The sequence below is a fragment of the Lactuca serriola genome, chromosome 9 (assembly GCF_051521515.1).
Source record: "Lactuca serriola cultivar US96UC23 chromosome 9, Lser_US96UC23_V15, whole genome shotgun sequence".
In the NCBI taxonomy this organism is placed as follows: domain Eukaryota; kingdom Viridiplantae; phylum Streptophyta; class Magnoliopsida; order Asterales; family Asteraceae; genus Lactuca; species Lactuca serriola.
Genome location: NC_136416.1, coordinates 34,757,991 through 34,765,225, shown reverse-complemented (window position 1 = coordinate 34,765,225; position 7,235 = coordinate 34,757,991). Strand labels below are relative to the sequence as shown.

The following is a 7,235-nucleotide window of genomic DNA, read 5'->3' as shown; positions in this document are numbered from 1 at the left end:
GCGTACATTGATTGACCATTCAATTTTTCAACCGTTGGGTTATTAAATAAAAAAAAATCTTTTTTCTTTAATTTACTTTCTCTATCTATATATACATCCACATATACAAATTTTTTTTAAAACATTCATACAAATTCTCTCAAATCAAACATACAAACTCAACCAAAAAATGGATAGCGATTCTGATGACAATTTGGTTTTGCACACACTATTGTGTGCGGCACAAGACGTGATTCGTCAGAGAAGCGAAACTTCACATCGCGAGAAGAAACATAGAAAATATATCAATCGGGATCGAGAGGCGGCACATGAACTTTTGGTACGTGATTATTTTGCCCCTGATAGTCTTTATGACCTTTCGAAATTCGAAGATCGTTTTCGTATTAGTAGAAAATTATTTTTACGTATAGCTTTAGATTTGGAACGTAATTATGAGTTTTTCCAATTACGTTGGGATGCTAGAGGTAAACGTGGTTTTACCACAATACAAAAATGTACGGCCGCTCTTAAACAATTGGGATATGGTATAACCGCAGACGCATCAGATGAGTATCTGAAAATGTCTGAGAGGACGGGTCGAGATTGTACATATCTTTTCTGTGAGTATGTTATAGAGCTTTACCATGACATATACCTGCGACATCCGACTAAAAGTGATGTCGAACAGTTGTATGCCGCGCATGAAGCTAAACATGGTTTTCCAGGGATGCTTGGTAGTATTGATTGTACACATTGGGAGTGGGCAAATTGTCCCAATGCGTGGCGTGGTCAGTTCACACGAGGAGATCATGGGGTCCCAACTGTTATACTGGAGGCGGCTGTTTCAAACGACCTATGGTTTTGGCATGCATTCTTTGGTATGGCGGGGTCAAACAATGACCTGAATGTGCTTCACGCGTCTCCGATATTTAACGATATTTTGCAGGGTAAAGCACTAGATATGTCATACGTTGTGAATGGAAATGAATACAAGTATGGATATTACCTAGGTGATGGGATATACCCAGAGTATGCTACATTTGTTAAGTCTTTTTCGTTTCCAGCCGATGAGAAACGAAAATTGTTCAAGTTAGCACAGGAATCTGCACGGAAGGACGTTGAAAGAGCATTTGGAGTCCTAAAACAAAGATGGCACATAATCAAGCATCCAACAAGAACATGGGATAGGGCAAAACTAACGACAGTGTTGACTGCCTGTGTGATTTTACATAACATGATAATAGAAGAAGAGGGCAGAGCTATTTGTTCATATACCGACAACGATGCACTTAACCCACCTGCAGTAATACAAGTTGGCAGCCCGACATACTTCTCTAGGGTTTTGGAAATACAAAATCGTGAAACACATCACAATCTACGACACGATTTGACCGAGCACATATGGGGGAGACAACACCAAGGGGGAAATGACGATGAAGACGAGGAGGATGAGGGCGATGATTACGACGAGAATGCAGACGGTGACGACAAGGCGGATGAGGATGAGGATGATGATGATGACAACGAGTAGTACTGTTCTACGGTTTTTGTGTTTTACTTTTTTTTTTTTTTTTTTTTTTTTTTTTTTTTTTTTAAGTTAAGTAGTGTAGTAGTTGATTTGTTAGGTTTTATGTGTGTTTTAGTAATTTTAGGTTTTAAATTTCTATGTTTTTAATTAATGAAAAGTTTTTTTTTTTGTATTTTCAAAAAATTTATTTATCTTATAAGTTATGTTTTTATTTCATATAGTGTTACAAAAAATAAAAAAATTTACCTATTTTAAAAATTATGTTATTTACTTAACAAAATGTTAAAATAATAATAATAATAAAAAAAGTAAATGTTGTTAGTGGTGACCATTTCCATAGTGGAGTGGGTTGGTGGTGAAGGTGACGTGGCGCATAGGTGACACCACTTTTCCGGTGAGTTTGTAGTGACCACTCCATATAGCCTTACTAGATTTGGCTCCGTTCTTACCAAATCTAGTGAAAGAGTACCCACCTATTGGAATCTCATAAAGGCCAACATCATCAATAAAAGAGTTAAAATCATCATCCACTCTTTGAAAAAAACCAACCCCAATATCTCATTTTGGTTTCTTACAACACTAAAGTCACCAAAGAGCATATACAGACCGCTATTTCTCTACATAAAATTCAGCAAAAACATCCATAACTCACATTTCTTATTTTCTTCCTGAGGTACAAAAACATACATACTTCATGAATATATTTCTTTCCAATAGAAAACTAAATAAGGCAACATTTACTAACCTTGACGACGCTTCCTTTTTTTTAACCAAGTTAGCTGGTATGGTTCTGGATGATCGTCCACATCGAGACCAAGTTTTTCGACCATACTTGTTGCCACCATGTTGTCACAGCTTCCCCCGTTAATGATTACAATACAAACTTTGCATTTAATTGTGCACTTTATATGAAAAATATTGTTCTGAAGCCACAACGAGTTATTAATGGTTTGCACCACATCCACATTCAAAACATGTTGAGTTATTAGAGCTTCTCCATCACCTGCATACACAATCTCCTCGGTTTCTTCTACGACATCCTCATCATTTTCAATATCATATACGAGTGTGCCATCATCAATGAATGTGACTAGTTGTTTTTTTGGACATTCCCTCGAGAGGTGACCCAATCCTTGGCATTTAAAGCAACATAAAACCCACGAGTTCGGTGTTGTAACAGAAGCACCAGTCATGACATCAAGTTTTTGTGAGGATGATGTTTGTGTGATTGTCGTTGGGGTAGCCGATATGGGTTCGTGACTCGGTTGCTCACTGATCAACCTTGATTTTTTATTTGTTTTTCTTCTTTAAGTGCCAACCTACACACATTCGCGAAGGTCTAATACTATTGAAGATGAACCACATCAGCAATATCCGGTTTGAGAGCACCCAAAAATCAAGTTATGACTTGTTCCTCATCTTCATCTACGGCGCACCTCATCTGAAGCCAATCAATTTTAGCAATAAAATCCTCAACATATGGTATTCATAGAGATAAGTTATGGTATTCTAAAAATGATTCTTGTCTATGGTTGGCAGGAAGGAACTTTGTTTGCATCAACTTCTTCATCTTGGCCCATGTCTTTATATTGGATTTCCTGTCTTTCACATGTTGTTTCTTTGTATGGTCCCACCAATGTAAAGTAGATTTGCGGAGTTTAAGGGCAAAAAGTTTCACCTTCAAGTGCTCTGGAATATCGCACTGATAAAAAAATTTCTATTGTGCTCAACCAATCGATAAAATTATCCGGATGGGCCTTTTCCACAAACTTAGGAATCTCTATTTTCATCCTAAAATTGCATAAAGGGTCATCACGATGTACCTCTTGAGCGTTTCGGTGATGAACGCTAAAAGGATTCTCCTCCTCGTCATATCCTCCGTCCCAGACACTAGGGTTCAACTTAATTTCCTCGTTTTGAACCTCGTGTTGGAGTTCGAGGTCTCTGATTCCTTGTTGAAGGCGTTCGATCTGAACGTCGTGCGGGTCTCTTTGTTTAGCATCGTGACCTCTGTCGGTGGTAATGTTAGTGACATTACGAGTAGGTCTCCCACATCCAACCATTTGTATACCATTGGTGCTCTAATACCAAATGATGTGAGTTGATAATCAAATGGCCAAAATTATCACAAGAACTCAACATCGCCAAAAAAGATAATCACATATAGGTTTAGAATCAAAATAATATTCAAGATAATCCCCCCAAAAAGAAAACACCCAACACTTATAGGTAACAAAGAAAACCAAAGTAACTCCTACTTACTAGGAACGAGGTTTTGGATAATAATATAATTTCCTAAACAACCTTTATTATTAAACACAAATAAAAGGAAACACATAAACTTATTATTAGCCAATATCGGATTCTCCTGCATCACCATCATTTTCATCATCCCTCCAATAACCTCCTGATGACCGGTCTATTGGTTTTCGATGTACACTACAAAATAATAAAATATGTCCTATAGTTGTACCAAAGAATAAACCAAACACATATAATTTTAGGACATCCTCCGCTTAACATTAAATATTATGGATTCGCCCTTATCTTATTCATCTTTTATCACATTCCTCTTTATGTTTAAAAAAACTCTTAGAATCAAACATATAACCGATCAAACCCCAAGTTAAATTTAAAATAATCCAAATTAAAATCGATCAAATGAATACATCACTACAACCATCAACCGTATTCGTTCTAAGAATCCCGATCCGCCTCCCCATTCCGGGTGAACCATCAAGTGCACCATTTATTTTGAAGAAAACATTATAAAATTGGCACCATTTTCATATAATTAAAACTAGTGTTGTAAAAATTCCGACAAGGTCCCGATTAATCTCCGATTATTCCGTATGCATCACTCGGCCGATTAGAAGACGCCTAACGATTAATCACTTCCTATAAAATGAGTGAATCAGTAGCAAACATGAAATTTTAAAACTTTAAAGTTCTATCTCAATAGAAACTATTTGATGATTGATTAATGTTGTATTAATCATATTAACCTATTTTATTATGATATTAGTGATATTTACGAACTTTGTTATAATACAAGTCATATTTAATTTTTTAAAACTCTAAAAATTAGCCATTTATGGTCTCCGTTTAATCTCGTATTAATTTCCGCCAACCAATTAATTCTTTAACCTCAGTTCAACTAACGTCGAACGTTTTTTTTATCAATTATAGCTCCACAACTTCCACCAAATATACTGTGTTAGAAATGGGAGTTGCTGCAAGTTCTTTTTACTCATTTCAAATTAAAATGTTCCTAATCAATGCAATTTTGTTTGACTTTTTTAAAAGAAATATAGTGCCTTTTAGGTATTAGAAAAAACATAATTAAAAAATCTATACTAATAAATAAAACTCATTTTCTGCCACATGTCATGTCCTCATTGATTTGGACACATGGCATTTTAATAGATTTTTAGAATTTATTTATTTCCACATGTAATTTTCTGATTTGTTCACATATCATAATTTATTTTGGTTATAATATTGAGAGAAATAAATGCTTCCTTGAAAAAGAATTGATATATTTATAATGTAATAAATGTCATAATTAATGAGAACTTTAAAATTGATATTGATATTAAATTTAATGTTTAAATATTAATATTAAATTTTTATTTTTAATAAACCTGTGTATTATACGGGTCGTACACCTAGTGTTTTAATAAACAAATGTGTAAGCTTCTAAAAAATCGTTTTATATCTTAATGATTGCTGGCAAATATGTAAATTTATTAGAAGAAAACATTCTTAAAACTGGAAATAAAACTATTGCATATTCAGAAAGAAAGAAACTATGTATCAACCAAATTGTTCACGTGTCACATTGGTTATGTAACAATACCGTTTAATATATTTTCATAATCTATTTTTATATTGCAATAAAAGTTCCAAATCTTGTCATGGGTTGGGCGATGTATTTTAGGGTTTTATTTTAATTTTCTCTTATTTATTTAAATGGTCCTTGAAATTTCCTAAATAATTGACAAACGAAATAGATAAGGTACATAGGTCATTTCATATGTATTTTACCAATATTTTGAACAGAATTAGCTCAAAACGAGTAACCACATTTGATTCTGGAACCAAAAGAACCACTAGTGTAATATTTTCTAAAATTATCCAAAAAATGCAACTTTTCGAAAACGATACGAAGCAATAATGAAAATTTGTCATCTATGTATATAATGTAAATTAGGACATAGCATGATTCATGCCGGCTCTTTGTTTTATGCAACATTCATGCCGGTGGTTTTTCCAATATCAATCCATCTTGATCTCATCTCCTCTCCATATAAAAACGACATACCCATATATAAAGCAACATACGCAATTACCATCAAAGGAAAAGGAAAAGGTCTGTCCCACTTCTCCACTTGATCAACAAAATGTCTCATGACATGGACATGCCCATGCCGACGATGCACATGGCCACGATGCACATGACCTTCTTCTGGGGCAAAGATGTAGAAATGTTGTTCAACGACTGGCCTAATGGCAAGTTAGGCATGTATATTTTGGCTTTAGCTTTTCTGTTCGTTCTTGCTGTTGCAATTGAGTTCTTTTCCGTGTTCACAACCATCAACTCTAGAGCATATACAATTGTCGGTGGTCTGACTCAGGCTTTTGTTTATGGACTCCGTATGGCTCTTGCATACCTTGTAATGTTGTCTGTGATGTCATACAATCTTGGTGTTTTTATTGTTGTGGTAGTGGGACATACCACCGGGTTTTTTCTCATGAAGTATCGGTTGTATTTGAAAGCCAAGGATCATGATACCATATGACACTTTACCATTGATTCAGCTCTGATGAGTGTAAAAAGAAATTTGATATTGAATGATTACTCATTCGACCATGATAATAACAAAGAGATTTAAGATTTTCGAAGCTTGCAAAAGTGGTTTAGGTGAAGAAACTGTGATCAAATACGTGTTTGGCCTCGAGTATGTAATATATACACCACATCTTTTCTCCTGTGATTTATTATGCAAGCTTTTGTTAACATACTAAAAAACATGTTAGTACGACATCTGAACTGAATATAAGACCATCTGACATGACTTATTTTGGCAAATGGCAATTTCTAACAATCTGAATTCAAGTAATAGTATTTAGTAATAGTAATGTCATTTGGTGGGCTAATATATATTTCTATTCGCCCGTTTCAAAAAAAAAATACTAGTATTTATGATATTTGCTCAATAGAAAAAAAATAGTCGCTAATTAAACAATGTTTAATTTTGAATTAGAGAAAGCAGGGGAACAAATAACGAAATCATCGACCATTTTAGACATACCTAGGGGTGTTCGTTTGAATGGATCGGTTTAATCCGATCCGATCAAGTGAATCCAAAATAATTTCGGTTTTCAAAACGTAAATCCAAATAGTTCAAACTAAATTCAAATCCGATCCGATCCAACCAAATTATAATTCGGCTGGATCGGTTTTTTACAATTCGGTTTTCAAGAATCAAGACATTTCAACAAATATATAACTTTATTATTAATATTGTTTAATTAGTTGTGAATTAAAACTTATAAATAAATATCAAGAAAAATATATTATATATTACTACTTTATAGACAATTTTTTTTATAAGAAGTAGATATTAAAGTATTATAAATTATGAAAATTGTTTATATACTAAAAGAATAATTTAGTAAATTTATAAATTATTAAAGATATATATTAGAAAGAACAAAATAATAA

At 33.8% G+C, this 7,235-nt stretch overlaps 1 pseudogene; it reads left to right on the top strand.

Annotated features, from left to right (window-relative positions):
- The first annotated feature begins 5,910 nt into the window (after positions 1-5,910).
- Positions 5,911-6,309, top strand: LOC145075525 (copper transporter 6 pseudogene; annotated as a pseudogene).
- The last annotated feature ends 926 nt before the right edge of the window (positions 6,310-7,235 follow it).